The 18,993-nt window shown below is 33.4% G+C and overlaps 1 protein-coding gene across 9 annotated transcripts in view; it reads left to right on the top strand.

Moving 5' to 3' along the window:
- The window catches only part of Fer (FER tyrosine kinase), a 456,651-nt gene that overhangs the window by 187,245 nt on the left and 250,413 nt on the right, over positions 1 to 18,993 (top strand). The gene's annotated exons all lie outside the window — the stretch shown is intronic.

The raw sequence follows: 18,993 nt of genomic DNA, 5'->3' as shown, positions 1-18,993 counted from the left end.
CATATACCCCAGAAGTACACCCCCAGGGACTAACGTCCTCCAAGCACACCCTACCTGCCTACAGTTACCACCCAGTTAATCCCTATCAGGGGATTAACGAATGGATTAAGTTAAATCTCCCATAGCCAATCATTTCATCTCTAAACTTTCTAGCATTGTCTCATATATGAGCTTTTGGGTGATACCTCATGTCTAAACTATAACACTAAGCAACTGGTCTACCAGTGACCATATCCCCAGCCCTTGGTTGCCTTTTAAATTCCTCTTTTCTTTGCTGTACCATATTATAGGAAGCAGTATTGGACACCAAAATATGAGAAATTATTTCAAATCATATGAGCTAATTACTGTGAAAATAGATGTTACAAAATAAACAAGAAAGCCAGTTTTCCAGCTTCTACTCTATGGATGAGTGAAAAGACAGAGGAATAAAGTCCTGTGACCTGCCACTGCTGAGCAGTAGATACTGGTGTATAGTTTCTCAGAATTATCAAGACTCCCACTGAGAAAAACTGGCTTTGGGACTATAGCTATACTTCTGACAATAGATTTTGGGGCAAGAAAATTGCTTTAGTTAGACATAGCTTCTAAAATCTGGATGAAAAATGAAGATAGAAAAATGCATACATGAACACTTCAATTTTAACATGATTTATAAAAATAATTATTTCAGTTTTTATCTTTTTATTAGAACATTATAATTATACATAATAGTGGGATTCATTTTTACATTTTCATATACACACACAATATAACAATATGGTTTGGTCAATTTTCCTCCCCAGGATAATGGAATTTTTCTTCAGATGTTCTGATAAATAGATTTCTTATAATGGCAATATTTTGTACACTTAAATGATGATTGCTTTTTTAGGTTAATGTGCCTCAACTCTTTGTTAGTTGTACATTAATTTTCTAAGACTATCATAGCAAATTACTAAAATCTTGGTAGTGTAAATGAACAGAAATTGCTTCTTTCACAGTTGAAATTCAGAAGTCCAAAATCAAGATGTTGGCAGAATTGGTTCTTTGTAGAGCCTCTGGGTGAGAATGGTTCCCTGATTCTCTCTCAGCTTCTGGTGGCTTCTGGTATCCATCTTTGGCATTCTTCAACTTTTAGACAGACCGTGCAGTCCCTTTATCCTTCACATCACCTTCTTATCTGTGTTTCTCCCTCTTATGAGTCTTCTAAGGATACCTGTTACTGGGTTGAGGACCCACCCAGATATTGCAGGTTGATCTTATCCTGAGATTTTTAACCTAATTATATTTGCAAAACCCCTTTTTTCCAAATAAGGTCCTATTCACAAATTCTTCAGGGGACACACCATCTAACCCATTACAGTTTGTGTCAACTCTTGAATCATTAAGAAATTTCTTAAAATATGGAGGTTTGGTTGTGGGCGAGATTCTTAACCTTAAAGAGAAACTGGTTCCTTTTTTCTCTCTCTCTCTCTCTCTTTTTTTTTTTCCAAGTATTTTTTGAACAGTTCCTCTGTGAGCCCTGCAGCTTAAATTTAAAATTAGCTGTGATACCAAATTTTGCTCTTAATCATTGTGCTGTTTTGCCAGGTCCTTACTTTGTATTTCCTGAGCTCTCTTTCTCAAACCACTCAAAGAGAAATTTTGTTTAAAGTTTGGTCAATAAATGTTTACTTGATTGCTTCAATGATACTTTAAACAAAGGACTTTCTGGGCTCATATTATAGATAGATGCAGATGCTGGCAAAACCTGGGTTGTAGTCCTGGCTTTGACTCTTTTTTTTTTTTTTGTAAGTGGGTTACCTGGGATTGAACTCAGGGGTACTTGACTACTGAGGCACATCCCCAGCCCTATTTTGTATTTTATTTGGAGGAATGGTCTCACTGAGTTGCTTAAAACCTTGCTTTTGTTGAGGCTGGTTCTGAACTTGCAATCTTCCTGTTTCAGCCTCCTGAGCTGCTGGGATTATAGGTGTGTGACACCACACCCAGCTTGGCTTTGACTCTTAATTTAGAGTTGGACTATGAACAACATATCAGGAGCTTCTGCTAAAACAAAATTATTTCTATGCATTTGTCATTCCTGAAGTTTTATGACTGTTAAACCAGATTTTTAAAAATACATTTTTTCTAATTCTGCCTATAGAAATTTGGAAATAGAATAGTTTTGCATATTATAATGCACACTTTAATGTGTTGGAACTTTTCGTATATTTTGATTAAGATGGCAGAAGCAGTAGTAGTAACTATGGCTATTTAGAGAGGATTTACATGTTATTGGATGCCAGGAGCTTTGCTAAGACTTTTATTTGCCATGTTTGATCCTTAAAGCAATATTATTAGGCAGTACTCTTCTTCCTCATAGTTGGTACTATTATTAACCCTATTATTGGTACACAGATGAGTTAAGCAACCTGTCCAAAATCATATAGATTGAAACTGGTAGGTCCAGGAGTTGTACCCTCTCAGACTCTACATTATAGATTTTGTAATTTAAATAATATGAACAACAGGGTTGGAAAACCATGACCCATGGTTCATGGAAAAAGGCCAAAATCTGGCTGGTTGCCTATATAGCTATAAGTTATTTTTACATTTTTTAAATGTTAAAAAAATATAAAATGAAGAATAATATATTGTGACAGATAAAAATTACATGAAATTCAATCTTCAATATCCATAAATAAAGTTTTATTTGAACACAACCATGCTCATTTGTTTATATATTGTCTGTGGCTGTTTTTATGGTTGTTGACTCAGAGACCATATGGGTAATGAGCTAAAATATTTCCTATCTGGCAGAAATTTGCCAACAAACACTAATACAAAACAAGATCCACATAATATTGCTGGTAATTTATTTTTATCTTTTTTTATTTGTTTCTTTGCTTTCAGCACTATGGATTGAACCCAGGAGCACGCTGCCATAGAGTTATATATACCTAATTATTTTTATCTTTGTATTGCTCTTATTATCAATGATAATATATATTTTTTTTTTAAAAAGGGCATACTTTAAATACAGTCTTAGATTATTTAAGAATTTAAATTACCATTCAAGAAATGGTAAAAATATATTTAGGAAATTTTATTATTTGGAATTATATATGAAAAATAAATCAACATTTATTGGCTTATTAGTTTGTATATTTTCAAAGAATATGTCAACTTCATCATGCAAATGTCTGAAAGTATTGTAAATATTTTCTGTCTTAGCTATTAAGTAGAATAAGCCTTGTCTGCTTTTGATTACTCATTTTTGTTTATTTTTGTTTATTATTGTTCATTACTCATTTATGTTTATTCATTTCAGATGATTTGCATTGATGATTGGTATACTTACTTTGTCCTTAATATGAAGAAAATGAAAATATTGTTTAAACCTCAACTAAAAATACTTTTATTAAAATATTGTATTATTTATTTGGCAAATATAATAACTATAGTTAATAGTCCATTTAGCTAATCACAAAAAGCCTTACGTATTTCTCACTTAAGTTTGCCTCGAGAACTATGAAAAAATGTTATATTTATAGTGAAATTATATTGTTACATTAACTTTAGCAAATGATTTTAATGAGCTATGACATGCTTGTCATATATACATATAAAATTGTGATAGTTCTTATGCACAATAACCAAATGAGTATTAATCTGTGTTTTTGTGCATATTTTTTCTGTCCTGCTTTATGTAAGCACAATTTTTTGTAAAAACAAACTGATTAAGAAACCATCTTCTTTACTCTCTTTGGCATTCTGATTTGTAATAAGGTCAGGTGATTAGTATTAAATTGTATGACTTCTATTTTGCTTCATTTCTTTATAGCTCTTCAACATGCATTTCAAAATAATGAGTTTTGCTACTTTTCACATCTAATATTATCTAAGTAATATTGCTAAGAGATTTGTGAGTGGATAGGATCTAGTATCTAAGTTATTTCCAGCATATTTGTGTGTGGTTACTTAAAAATTATTTAATTATTTTCAAAGAATCTTTACTAGTCAGATGATTCAGCGCGCTTGAGTGCTTTTGCTGGTTCACTTGCCTTGCTAAAAATTCATTGGATGATACAGTTTTTAATTACATTTTTAACTTGTTCATGCTTAGGAAGGAGCATTAAGATAATATGCTAGTCAGAATCTAATTTTCGTATCTTGATAGTTCTTTAAAATCATTTTTAGTATTATGGTATTTAAAAATTTATATAAAAGAACTTCTGAAGAATAACTTGCAAGTAAACAAGTAAATAGTAGGACAAATATCTATGTACATTATATTGGAAAGACCCAATTAAACTCTTTGTTCAATAGAGACTTAGTTTAAGTAATACCTCTGGAAGCTTCTATCTCAGTTGACATTTTAGAAAATGTAATTTTAATGAAACTTTTAGAGATAATTTCTCATTTGCCTTTTTTTTTTAAAAAAAAATGGTTTGGTAAGATAATCCTTTTAAAATCCTATCTTTTTGGATTATTGTTTAGTTAAGACCATCCTTACTGAAGTGCTGTTTTCTTTTTTCTTATTTGTTCTTTTTAGATATACATGACAGTAGAGTATATTTTGACATATTATACATACATGGAGTATAACTGATTCTGATTAGAATCCTATTCTTGTGGTTGTACGTGATGTGGAGTTACACTGTTCACATATTTATATGTAAGGATACAAAAGTTATGTCCAATTCAGTCTCCTGTCTTTCCTATTCCTATCTTCTTCCTTTCTCTTCACTCCCCTTTGTCTAATACAATGAACTTCTACTCTTCCCCTCCCCACCCTTCTTTGTTGTGGGTTAGCATCCACATATCTGAGAGAATGTTTTTTTGGTCTTTAGTTTTTGGGGACTGGCTTATTTCACGTAGCATGATATTTTCCAGTTCTATCCATTTACCAGCAAATGCCATAATTTCAGTCTTCTTTAAGGCTGAGTAATATACCACATTTTCTTTATCCATTCATCTGTTGAAAGGCACCTAGTTTGGTTCCCTAGCTTGGCTATTGAATATTGATGTGACTGTGTCACTGTAGTATGCTGATTTTAAGACTTTTGGGTATATGCCAAGGAGTGGGATAACTGGGTCAAGTGATGGTTGCATTCCAAATTTTCTGAGGAATTTTCTTACTGCTTTCCATAGTGGTTGCACCAATTTGCAGTCCCACCAGCAATTTATGAGTGTACTTTCCCCCCTACATCCTTGCAAACATTTATTGTTATTTGTATTTTTGATAATTGCCATTCTGACTGCAGTGAGATGGAATGTCAGTATAGTTTTAATTTTTATTTCTCTAATTGCTAGAGATATTGAACTTTTTTTCATGTATTTATTGGTCATTTGTATTTCTTCTATGAAGTACCGGTTCAGTTTCTTTGCCTATTTATTGATTGGGTTATTATTATTATTTTTGCTGTTAAGTTTTTTGAGTTCTTTGTATATCCTGGAGATTTGGTTTATTTCACTTAATGTAATGTCCTCCAGTTCTATCCACATTTCCTCCATCTGAGGTGCACGTGGTAAAGATTTTCTCCCATTCTGTAGGTTCTCTTTTCACATTCTTAATTCTTTCCTTTGCTGTGAAGAAAGTTTTTAGTTTGGTAGTATCCCATTTATTGACTCTTGATTTTACTTCTTGAGCTCTAGGAGTTGTATTGAGGAAGTTGTTTCCTAAGCTGACACAATGGAGAGTTGGGCCTACATTTTCTTCAAGTAGGTGCAGGGTCTCTGGTCAAATGACAAGGTCCTTGATCCACTTTGAGTTGAGTTTTGTGCAGGGTGAGAGAGGTTTAATTTCATTCTACCACATATGGATTTTATGTTTTTCCAGAACCATTTGTTGAAGAGGGTATATTGTATCTAATGTATGTTCATGATGCTTTTGTCTACTATGAGATAACCATATCTATGGGGTAACTGTGGGTATATCTCTGTGTCTTCTATTCTGTTCCATTAGTCAAAGTGATGGTTTCTATTGGTATTATTTCACATGAAAATATCATGACTCTTTCAGTCAGTTATACAGTTATCTGAATATACTACAATAAATTAATACTCATGAAAGATCAGGGTTTTATCTGAAATAAGGCATAGAAAGACAAAGACATTCTGGTTAGAAATAATAGAAAATAGAATGAATAAATTGTGTAAATTCTATGCCTAATTCTATGTCCAGAAAATTATTGGTATTTTTTCCTTACATTGAAGATTTTAAAAAGTTGTACTGAGTTCTTTGCATGTATTCTATATACAGTATACACGTTTGTAGATAGATACATATTTACGTAGTTAAGATCATATCATTTATACAATTTTATGTCCTATTTATCACATTATAGGAATATAGTTATTAAAAGTCCTTGTAGTCATTATTTAAAAAAAACATAATACTGGGACTGAGAATGTAGGTCAGCAGTAGAGACCTAGCATATGTGAGGGCCTGGGTTCTATTTCCTGCATTCCTCCCCCTGCAAAAAAAAAAAAAAAAAAAAAAAAAAAAAAACCCGTAAAGGTAACAGTGTGTCTTTTTTCAGCTTTTTATCAATTTGAGGTAGTGTTTTACCTTCTTTGCATTTTACTTACTTAGTATATATTGACAAACTGTAATTGTATGTATTTCTGGGGTACAAAGTGGTATTTTGATTTTTAAATACAATGTAGAATGCTTAAGTAAAATTACTTAACATATCCATCACCTCAAATATTTAACTTTCTTTGTGATGAGAACATTAGAAATGTCCATTACTCAGTTACCAGCTATATTCAGCACTCTGTGCAATTGATTTAGGAAGAAAACAGACTTATTACCCTTAACAGAAGCTTTGTACCCTTTGACTATTATCTGTCTATTATGCCCTCTCACAGCTTCTAGGAACCAGTATTATACTCTGCTTAGATAAGTTCACTTGTTTTAGATTATATGTGTAAGTGAGAATATTTGATGTTTTTCTTTCTGCATTTGGCTTATTTCACGTAATATAATGTCCTACAGTTCCATCCACATTGTTGCAAGTGACAGAATTTCTTTCATAAGGCTAAATAGTATTTCCTTTTTGTGTGTGTGTATGTACACCACATTTTGTACATTCATTCTTCCCTTGATGAGCACTTAGTTTGATTCTGTTAACTTGGCTATGACATACTGCACTGCAATAAATATGAGTATGCACATTTGAAATTATTTCTTGGTCATGGACATTCCAAGAAAGTGTACTGGGTTACTTCTGTATAGCAGTTATCCAGTCAGATTAGTGAAAGTGGAAACATTGTCCACTTTTGTAACTAGTTGTATCTAGAATTTCAAAGCAGATCATTAAGAATTTTCCTTTCTGGGTTCTGTCTTCTATTGTGTTGACATCATTCTCAGGTAGGAGGTCACAGTGTCCTTAGTGTGGTAGTTTCTTTCAGAACAGCTGAGAATGGGACAAGCACTTAGAACGTGATTTCTTTCTAAAACATATCCCGATTGGATCTTATTTGCTGATTATAGAAGTGCAGTCCTATAACCACAGCATACTTTATTTAAAATTTATCATTTTCTATTCTTTTATTAAGTCTTAGAATTTTCTTTTAGGCTATATAGTTTCTGATCCCAGTCTAATAAATAAAATCTTGACTGAGGCCTTGAAACTCCAAATGTTCCCAGTTACTAGTTTCAGTAACAAAAGGAGCTCTGAATAGATAAGAGGATTATTGGTGCATGTGTGACACCAGAATACTAAATAGCAAATTCATTCAGGAAAGTTTTGAGATAAATTTGGAAACTTTGAAGCATTTACAAAAATGAAACATCTTCTTGGTAGTCTTTATTGATGCCCTCTGCAAAAAATACATAGCTGTTAAAAAGAATCCTCCCTATTCAACAGAAGCAATCAACAGAGGAAAAAACAAAGGTAAAAGAAATCAAATTTTTGAGACATCTGGCCTTTGATTTTTTAAATTACCATCTAGGAATATAGCCTTTAACTGTGTGGTAATTGGCTGCCATAGAAAATGGTAACTCAAAATTGAGAAACTCAACAAGTGTATTTAATTTTCTTGGTTTACAGGTATAAATAAAATGATGACTGGTGGATTACATACCTTAATAAAATACACATGAATTCTACATCCAGTTTGGATATGGAAATTCACAGAAGACTACCATTCCTACCAACAACCAAATATTATCGATAAGCTACAAAACATTAGTTTTAACAAATTCACCAGAGAGCCAAGGAGAGAATGGAATGTATATGAGCCTAAGTCCAGAAACTGAGAAATCTCTCATTGTACAAAACAGACCCTTGACTACTTGCATTCTTGGTGAATCTGTATAAACACATGAATCCCAAGTTGGTTTTTTGTTTTGTTTTGTGGTGCTGGGGATTGAATCCAGGGCATTTTGTACATGCTAAACAATTGCTCAATTACTCAGCTTTACCTCCAGTCTTGCCAATGAATTTTTGACAAACTCTTAATGACAGTGTGTAGGCTGGTGTGACAGATTTGAATACAGAAGAGCCTAGCAGCTCCTACTAATGTGTGGAGCAAGGCAGCATCTACCTACCAGCTCTTCCTCAAGTGTTTTCACTAAATGAAACAGGAGATCAGAGAGCGATACTTGAGAGATTCTAAATGAAATACTCCTCACACCAAAAAGGTGTAGTGTTGTACATGATGTGAATATGTTTTTCCCCAATCTGGGAGATGGCTGGTTTGGGGTAGGACAGCTGAGTACTTTGGGTTTCAACTACAAAAGAACAGAAGAATTCTTTCCCAAGTCAATTCTCTGAAGGGAATTCTGACTTCATTGACCATGGACTAGTGACTCTGTGAAAGCTATAGAATGGGTATAGGGCTGATGGATGTCTTCTTAGGTATGAGAATTAGGGGGTGGTGATTCAAACTAAAACTACAACAAAGAGCAGATCAATGTATTAACTATTGCTCTAACTTCATCAGCTTGATAGAAAGGAGTAGATATGCTCTTTTCTGGAAGCAATTATTATAGAATTCAGATTCCTGTGTTCTTTTATATGAACTTTCTGGTCTATGATCAAAGATTATGTAACACACTGAAAAGTAAAATATGTAACCATATGTAACAATAGAGCCAGAAGTAGTCCAGATACTGGAATTATCAGTCTCTTTAATTCAGCTGTTATAGAAATACTAAGGAAACTAGTGCAAAAGACGGGCAATATGTATGAAAAGATGGGGCATTTAAGAAGGGATGTGGTTGTTATGAAGACACTATTGCTCAAAATGAAAAATATAATAGCAAAGTGCATTTCCATTCATTAGATGGTCTTATTAGTAGCTTGTACCACTGAATACAGTGATACATTGCGTCAAGTCATTGAGATGTGAAGACAGGTTGATGGAAGTTACCTACATTGAACAACAACAACAAAAAAGAGTGAGAAAAATATAACAAAATATTTGATACCATAGGATAATACCAAATGGTCTAGCATACATGTAATTAGAACCTAAGAAAAAGAAGAGAAAGACGTGGTAGAAAACATATTTGAAGAGTTTATTGCCAAATGTTTTCTTAATACTTTCAGCCCACAGGTTCCTGACATTACACCATAAGTGTAGGTGTGTATAACCTCATACACACCTGTGCACACACATACACATCATTTACTCATGTCCTAGTTGACTATAAAAATAATCAAGGAAAAAAAAAAGATACATTATGTATAAGAGATAATGGTATGAATTAAAGCTGTTTTCTCATCAGAAAGAATGGAAACCAGAAAATAAACTGCTGGAAACACCAATCAACCTTGAATTTTATTTATTTATTAAAAATATTTTTTAGTTGTTGTTGGACCTTTATTTTGTTTATATGCAGTGCTGAGAATCGAACCCAATGCCTCACATGTGCAAGGCCAGCGTTCTACTGCTGAGCTACAACTCCAGCCCCTTGAATTTTATTTTTTATTGGTTCTTTTTAGTTATACATGACAGTAGAATCCATTTTGATATAATTATACAAGCATGTAATATATCTATTCTCATTAGGACCCTATTCTTGAGGATTTATACGTTGGTGAAATTCATTGTGGTATATTCATAAATGTACATAGGAAAATTATGTCATATTCATCCCACTGTCTTTTCTTTTCCTATGCCCCTTCCTTCCCCTCATTCCCCTTTGTTTAATCTACTGAACTTCTATTCTTCTATATTGCCATTTTGACTAGAGGAGATGGAATCTCAGTGTAGTATTAATTTGCATTTCTCTAATTGCTAAAGATATATTACATTTTTTTTGTATATTTGTTGACCATTCATATTTCTTCTTTTGAGAAGTGCCTGTTTAGTTCTTTTGCCCATTTATTGGTTATGTTATCTTTTTTGTAAAACTTGTATTTGATATCTAGTAAGAATACACTGCAAAAATGAAGGCAAGCTCTGCGCATGATGCATGCCTATAATCCCAGCTGATTGGGAGACTGAGGATTCCAGTTTTCAAGCCAGGCTTAGCAACTTAATGAGACTCTGTATCAAAAAATTAAAAATGAAAAGGGCTTGGTATGCAGTTCAGTGGTAAAGCATTCAATCCCTAGTCCCACCACCACCAAAAAAAAAAAAAAAAAAAAAAGAAAAAGAAAAAGAAAGAAAGAAAAAAAAAGCAAATTGCATTTCATTTCATACCCCATTCATATGCCTGATGCTTATAGTCAGTAAATAAATGTTGGTGAGTATGTGGAGAAATTGGAACCCTTGTACGTTTCCTGTGGAAATTTGGAATATTTCAGCCACTGTGGAAAATAATTTGGCTATTCCTCAAAAAGTTAAACATGAAATCACTATCATGTCCTAGGTAGATACCTAAAAGAGTTGAAAGCAGGTATTGAAATAATACATGTGCACACATGTTCACAGGAGTGTTTGCACAGTAGCCAAAAGAAGGGAACAGCCTAATTTCTCTTTGTTAAAGTTAGTAAAATAAAAATAATAGTAGCATATGTATGAGCATTTGTTACAGTAAGGCAGAGAAGGAAGAAAAAACGGGAGTTGGAGAGGGTAGAGACAGGAGTGGTGTGGAGCTGCTTTGAGAAGGGCAAAGAGGTTATTTTGATTTGATAAAAATAATTTGTTAAATGGAGTATTGAGCTGGGGAGCTGGTAATAGTGTGGTTAAAGCTGGTGAAGTCCCTTGATTTCCAGACACTAGGGTTTATAATGAAATAATACTTCCACACTTGTGATAATGTATTCCTTGTTTCACTAATAGTTTAAAGAAAGTTGGTATGCCTGATGCTTTATTATTGTCCCTGAATTATTTAAAAGCAGAATCTCAGTTAAGCTGAATCTTTTTTTTTTTTTTTAATTAGTTCTATTCAGTTATACACAACAGAAGAAAGTTCTTTGATTCATGGAGCAGATTTTTTTTGCTTCTCTTATTGTACATGAACTAGAATCAACCATTCATGCAATCATGAATAGGGTAATGATGTTCATCACATTCCACCATTTTCCTACTCCCCTTTCCCTCCGCCTTTGCCCCATTTAAAGTTCCTCCATTCATCCTACCTCCCACCCCCATTAAGGATTAGCATCCACTTAATCAGAGAAAACATTCAGCCCCTGGTTTTTTGGGATTGGCTTATTTTGCTTAGTATGATGTTCTCCAACTCCATCCATTTACCTACAAATACCATAATTTTATTCTTTTTTAATGCTGAGTAATATTCCATTGTGTATATGTGCCACAGTTTCTTTATCCATTTATCTATTGAAGGACACCTAGGTTGGTTCCACATTTTAGCAATTGTGAATTGTGCTGCTATAAACATTGAAGTGGCCGAGTCACAGTGGTATGCTATTTTTATGTTCTTTTGATATAGACCAAGGAGTGGGATAGCTGGGTCAAAAGGTGGTTCCATTCCAAGTTTTCTAAGGAAATCTCCATACTGCTTTGCAGATTGGTTGCAACAATTTGCAATCCCACCAACAATGTATGAGTGTGCCTTACCCTCCACATCCTCACCAACACTTATTGTTGTTAAACAGAATCTTGACAAGTTAATTCGTAATTATGTTTTTCAAAAAACTAAACTATACAATTGTTTATCAATCAAAGTGTGTCAGCATTTTGGTTGTTGAGTCAGTGAGGTGATCATCAAGAAAGTGGTTATTGTGCATCTTACACTTCTGTATAATTTATATAAAGAATATTTTGAGGGACGAATAGGCAGAACACAGTGAAACTAGGGCAGTGAAACTATTCTGTGTGACACTATAATGGTAGATACATGTCATTATACGTTTGTGCACAACCTTGGAATGTAAAATACCAAGAATGATTCCTAATGTAAACTGTGAATTCTGAGCAATAATGATGTGCCAAGCAGGTTCATCAATTATAACAGAAGTACTACCTAGTAGGGGATGATGATAATAATAAAAAGTATTACCTGGCCGGGCATGTGTGGGGGCAGAGGAACATATGGGAATCTTGGTTCCTTCTTCCAATTTTACTGTGAACCTGAAACTGCTGTAAAAATGTAGTTGTGAAAGACAAATAATTATGTTTAACTATTTGGGAAACACATTTGGGAAAAGCACTAAGGAACATGGGTTGTATTTAGATATTGACTAGTAAGGGAGCTGATTACAGCCTCTTGCTTCCCTAGAGGCGTCATCTTACTTAAGAAATAGAGAGTCAAGAAAGAAAGAAGAATGATTTATTGTGTTCTTCATCATAGAGCTCACTGAAGTCTATTCTATTATACCATAGATTTCTTTAGCATTGGTATTTTAAAACAAGATCTTTATATCATTCAAATCTTCCTTTTATACATTTGATTTATAGTTTCTTTTTTCAAAATATGAAGGTATTTGATTTAGCAAGAGGGCTTTTTTTGTTTTAATAAATATTCTTACTATACAAGCATCCAAGAGAGAAATAAAATATAGCAAACTAGGTTACTAGGTAGTGAGTACCTCTAAAATTATTTGCCTTCAGTCAGAACCCAAATGATGAAATAAATCATTTAGGAGCTATTTTAATGCTTGAATTTTGTATCCTGATGGAGATAGAAACCAAGTATCTTGCATTCTCCCTAGAAAATCAACATCTGCAAAAGATTGAGTTACTTGTTTGTTTATAAATGCGTTCCTTTTATGAAGGACATAGCAGTGTTTGCAGTATTTCATTTACATTGTGGAGTCATCAAAAGCATAGAATTTTTTCTGGAGATAATTTTCTCTGGGTTTATAATTTCCCTGTAGTTTTTTCTTACAAAATCCCTGTGAATTTCATGGCTGCTTTGCATAAGAAGTCCTTAAGATATGTGGCACTCAGCCTGGCTTTATAAGCATAAATATTGTTATCTTTTTTTTTGGTTCTTATTGCTTCCAGATTCGAAAACGTATCTGACTGTTCCTGCAGGGCCAGATAATCACTTTAATTATGCCTTCCAAGATTGCTATTAGATTGGATTTATTTACAGAAGTCTGTGGGAATTAATATCTGGTTATTTTTAATAACCTATTATTTTAAAAAAAGTGTCCCAATGATAACTTTCACCATAGTTTGTCTTCCCATTGTCTTGTGTTCTGAGGGCACCTCAGGCATGTAACTCATGCCAGCCTGATATGGAACTCTTTTGTGGGGCTTTCATCAGTAATCAATGCAATGCAATTATGGGGGAGTTGGATAATAATCATGGAATTTTTGAGATGAAGATTTTATGTAGTCCATTGCTTCCCTGTTTATTGATGTGGAAACTGAGAGCAAGGTAGTCATTTTACCCTGGTTCATGCTGTTTGTGCCTTCTGTTATCAAGAACCTTATTCTTTCTGCTTAGGGTCTCTTTTAAGAATCTCGCTTTGAGAACTGTTGTATACTTTTGGATCAAATGTATCACTTACACAGCATCTAGATAGTCATTTGATAGAGCTTTTGATTTTTGTCAGAGCTGCTCCAGTCAGCAAACCCCTAATTTTTCCCTTTTATATCATTGCCTATGCTTTTTGTTGGCCAGGGATGGAGGTAACTTATTTTGTTGCAATTTACAAGTTCTAGTGAAGAGTAATTTCAAAACCTGATAGATATGATTTTGTTTTAAGTAAATTTAGGTATTGCTTCTTACAGAGTTTTAAAAATAATTGATAATGATTAAATTTTAATTGTGAAACAGTTTCAATTTTATATGTATGTATATAGACATATAGACAAACTTAGGCACTACATCCATGGTAATTACACTGAAGGGTAGCTTTTTAATTTTAATTATTTTAAAGCTGCCATTAATTCTTTGACATAAAAATGAACCTGTTGGGGCTGGGACTATAGCTCAGTGCCTGCCTAGTGTGTGTGAGGCACTGGGCTTTAATCCTTAGCACCATATAAAAATAAATAAAATGAAAGCATTAAAAAAATGAACCTCTTAGTAAAATATATATTTACATAATATATTTATATATTATATAATATTTAATTTATATTATATATTATTTATAATATAAATTCATAGGTGTAAATATATATATATATATATGAATGACACACAAGTATGGAGATAGGGAATATCTCATTTTATTATTATTCAATTTAAAAACAGGGAGAAACTATTCTTAAATGAAATGTGAAACCAAAACTGCATCTAGAACTTTTCTTTCAAGTAGGTTAATATCTGTACTTACAACATTTTCCCCTGCATCTGATCACAATATTATTTCATTATTTTTCATAGCATTGGCTCTCCCAGTCTTCCTTCTCTGGTGCAGACCTCCTGCACAGTGAGGAACTGCCTTTTGTTAGAATCCTTGTGTGTCCTTTACCTGGAGAAAGCTCTTTATCTAGTCATTACTTGGGGTCCCTAAAATGAGTGTTACCAACTTTGGCCCAGCAATTGTTTTTTCTCTCAGATCTTGAGTCCCTTACAGGAGAAAATTTCTAGCAAGACCAAAAAAAATTGTAGAAGTATAATAAAGTTTATTAGAGAAAAAGGAAAATACTTTTTCGAGAGAGAGAGTAGTTCCTCCCAAAGAGCAGAGGGATGCAGTGATCCTTTGTTTCCTAATTTCATTGGGGATCTTAGGGAAGTTTCTAGAGTATCCCACCCAAATACCACATCTCAGCTTTTAACTGACAGTTGGATTGTCTTAAAGTCCCTACTGCACATGCTCTTACCCACAGGGACCCAAGTGAAACTCATGGGGAAGGGTAATTACTATTAAATAGGATTAAAATGATATGTCAAATATCTAAAGGCAACTTTTAGTTGCCTTGGCCTGTGCTGACTGGTTCTGATTAGAACTTGCTTTTCAGATTTTATAGTTGATGGGCTTTGCTTTTAATTATCTCGTTTTTCTCTGTGTTGGAATCTTTGATCTGTGTGAAGGTCAGAAAACTCCCCCTTCAGAGTAAACTATATTCTTATCACCAGGGTAAAGTCTTACCTTCCTCCAGATAACAGAGTGTTTGCTGAGGAATGTAACCTATCCTATTGACTTAAGCCAGAGCAGGACCAGAATGGCCTTCAGTAAGTTGCTTTCTGGTATTGTATTGCTTTTTAAGAGAAAGCATGTGGAATGCCAGTAGGTAGCACCACTTTACAGAATTATTGCCTTAACCTCATGTCCTACTAATATTCATGTCCATCTGCTACCTATCATCAACACCAGCCCTGGAAGACCTACAGACACACTTAGGCACTCGTGTCCATGGTAAATGAAGGAAAACTTTATAATTTTAATTTTTAAAGTAGTCATTTTTTTTTTTTAAAGAGAAAGTGAGAGAGAGCGAGAGAGAGAGAGAGAGAGAGAGAGAGAGAGAGATAGTTTTAATATTTATTTTTCAGTTTTTGGCGGACACAACATCTTTGTTTGTATGTGGTGCTGAGGATCGAACCCGGGCCACTCGCATGCCAGGCAAACGCACTACCGCTTGAGCCACATCCCCAGCCCTAAAGTAGCCATTTAATTCTTTCATCTAAAAATAAACTGTCAGTGAAGTCAGTGCAATGTGATTTGGTATTATGTAGATTATAATTTAAAGATTTTATTTAATATTACATAGAAGCTTTGGCAAATTAATTTTATGTTTTATTTTGGGAAATTTGGACAGCAAGTGAGCTGACACTGGTTGAAATATTTTATAAACCCTATTTTTATTTCGATTATTCCTATATGAAATTTAAGGTCTTATTATTTCTTAGTTCAACCTGTCTAAAAAGTACCTTAAAGGAAAGGGTGTTTTTACTAATTGTATGCTTTTATTTATTTATTTATTTAAATTTTTTAAAGTTGTTGATGGACCTTTATTTTACTCATTTGTGCTGAGCCACAATAAATTCTCTGGTGCTGAGAATCAAACCCAGTGCCTCATGCATGCTAAGCAAGCGCTCTACCACTGAGCCACAACTCCAGCCCCTGTATGCTTTTAAATACACAATATATTATGTTTTATAACAACAGCAGTTTTTGAAGTCTTTTTTATCCCAATACCTGGATTTACCAATTAGATAATTCTAAACTACCATGTAAATAAATCTAGTATTATCCTCTTAAGAAAATGTTAAAGGGTTTTATGGGAAAGGATTCTCTTTTCTGCTAGGATTTGATACCTAAGGTGTAACCTGAGGGAGTTAATATCTACCATCTCAGTGCATATAATTCATATATAAATAAAATGCTAATACTTAAAAATCTCCCCTGAATTTTCTGCCCTTTTGTATGACTTCCCTTACAGTTTCCATCGTTTTTCTAGTACTCTCACATGGTAACAGTACTCTGTCTGGTTATCTCAAGACCATTGACTTAGAGTAAAAGCCTAAATTCACAGTAGAAGTGCCTACTGCTTTCTTGTGAAGCTTTTCATTGCCAAAACAGATGAGATGAGCACTTTGATCTCATCTTTCTGTAGTAGGTGCAGTGGCAAGATGATGATTTCTACAGTTGCACAGAACAAGTAAAGAAATTCCCTAAAAAAATAAGAAAAAGGATAAATGGGACTGGGGACTGGAAGAACTATGGTATCTTCAGTGCTTTCCAGGGTGTGTGCTTCACGCCATCATAATAGATTTCTTAATAAATCTAATTATAGAACAACTGAATATGCTTTACTCCCACTATTACTCTCTTTATATCCCGCTTCTATTTTTTTTTTGTTGTTGTTGTTTTAACCAGTTTTTTATTTCAGAGAACTTCAGAAGCATCAAAAAGAAAACAACACACACACACACACACACACACAAAAAAAAAAAAAAACCCAAGCTGGGGAAGGGAGCATGTTTTAAAGAAAGATCACTACTTCATGATTGTTCATTGTTCATCCCTTTTTGTGGTTCAGTTATAGTGATTTTTATTAAAAAGTAAAACTGGAGCTACAGCATCGATTAATGCTTGGATGTAAAGTGCATGCTCACATTTCTAAGGTGATGATCATTTGTACAACAGTAAAGATTTATTTTCTGTAAGTACATTAAATATGTACATGCTTTTTAGTCTGAATTTCCAGTTGTTTTTAGTAATTTACTTGTAAGTCACCTGAAAGTTTATATTATTTTTTGTTGATACATGATGAAATTGATTTAAATGGAGGAATTAAGAAACAAGCCTTCAGGAATAGTGAACTAGCCAAAACATACACATTTTTATATTTATGTATTTACTCATAATTTACCCATCAAGTTTTCCACTTAAGTCAAATATAAACTTTCTAACATTAAGGACAAAAAATAACCAAGTTCATATAAACTCTATAGTAATTTCTTTCCTGGACCCTCAATAAATGTCTTGAGTTGGGAAAAATAAGAAAGAAATTAATATACAGTTTATAGATAAAACAAGAAATACAAAGGATATGCCAGGAAAACAAAGTATTAAATCACACACACACACACACACACACACATACTCACACACACACACTAAGGAAACAGCATAACAGAATATTTCAGATACCACTATAGTTGTAAAAAATTTTTCACATTAATTTTCACATAATTAAGCAAGTTAGTTATGTGATGATGAAGTTGCAATCATCTCTTCTGTTAGAAAGTTGTCTTAATATTGTTTTAAATGATTAATATGCATATATTTATAGACTAATCAGAACTATTAGCTCTATATCTGTTAGAAGGAAAAGTAAATAAGGTAGGAGTAGGTAAGTGGAGAGGTGAAAGTTGAATTTTATAAGGTGGCCAAGAAAGTCTACTTTTACTACTACAGGGACATACCCTGCTAATGGGGACAAGGAAACAAAAGGTGTTGTGGCCTGCTTAGCTATTTTCCACAAGTAAAATGGAGCATCACTACTAATGAAAGACATGGAAGTATTGTTTGACAACAGGATCTCTTGTTCTTTGTCTGCTGTTAACAGTTGAAATGTAGTTCTTGTATGGAAATTGACAAGTGCTTCCATTGCAAACCCTCATAAGTTTTCCTTTGTTCCTCTTATCTTTTTTTCCTCTCTTTTGTTACCCTCTTACCTATTCCATTCAGTTAGGAGTATAAAATGGATCTGAAATTATGAAATTTTAAGGAAAAGTTTTTTTCAGTTGTGATATATGATATTCAGAAATATACATTCTGAAGCAAATTTAAATATAGATTGACTTTTCTTAGTGGTAGTTCAGCCACTGCTGCCTTTTTATCTTAATGTCCCCACTCCCGAATTGTTACCACCAATCATATCATGATCCTCCTCCTTATCGTCATCCTGATGTGAATTTTTGGGAAATTGACCATGCACTTAAGTGGAAGTCACTTTAAAAATGTGTTCCATATAAATCTCCCTTTTTTCCTTCTGTTCTTTCTCTTGAAAATTTTTTACAACTATAGTATTATCTGAAATATTTTTACAACAATAATGTTATCTGAAATTTTCTGTTATGATGTTTCCTTGTGTGTGTGTGTGTGTGTGTGTGTGTGTGAGAGAGAGAGAGAGAGAGAGAGAGAGAGAGAGAGAGAGAGAGAGAGATTTAATACTTTGTTTTCCTAGCATATCCTTTGTATTTCTTGTTTTATCTATAAACTGTATATTAATTTCTTTCTTATTTTTCCCAAC

The sequence above is a fragment of the Marmota monax genome, unplaced genomic scaffold (genome assembly GCF_021218885.2).
Source record: "Marmota monax isolate L192 unplaced genomic scaffold, Marmota_monax_Labrador192_F-V1.1 WCK01_AAM20220418_F8-fsc00006, whole genome shotgun sequence".
Taxonomy (NCBI): Eukaryota; Metazoa; Chordata; class Mammalia; order Rodentia; family Sciuridae; genus Marmota; species Marmota monax.
The sequence above is the reverse complement of the archived record's forward strand: the minus strand, read 5'-3'. Positions and strand labels throughout refer to the sequence as shown.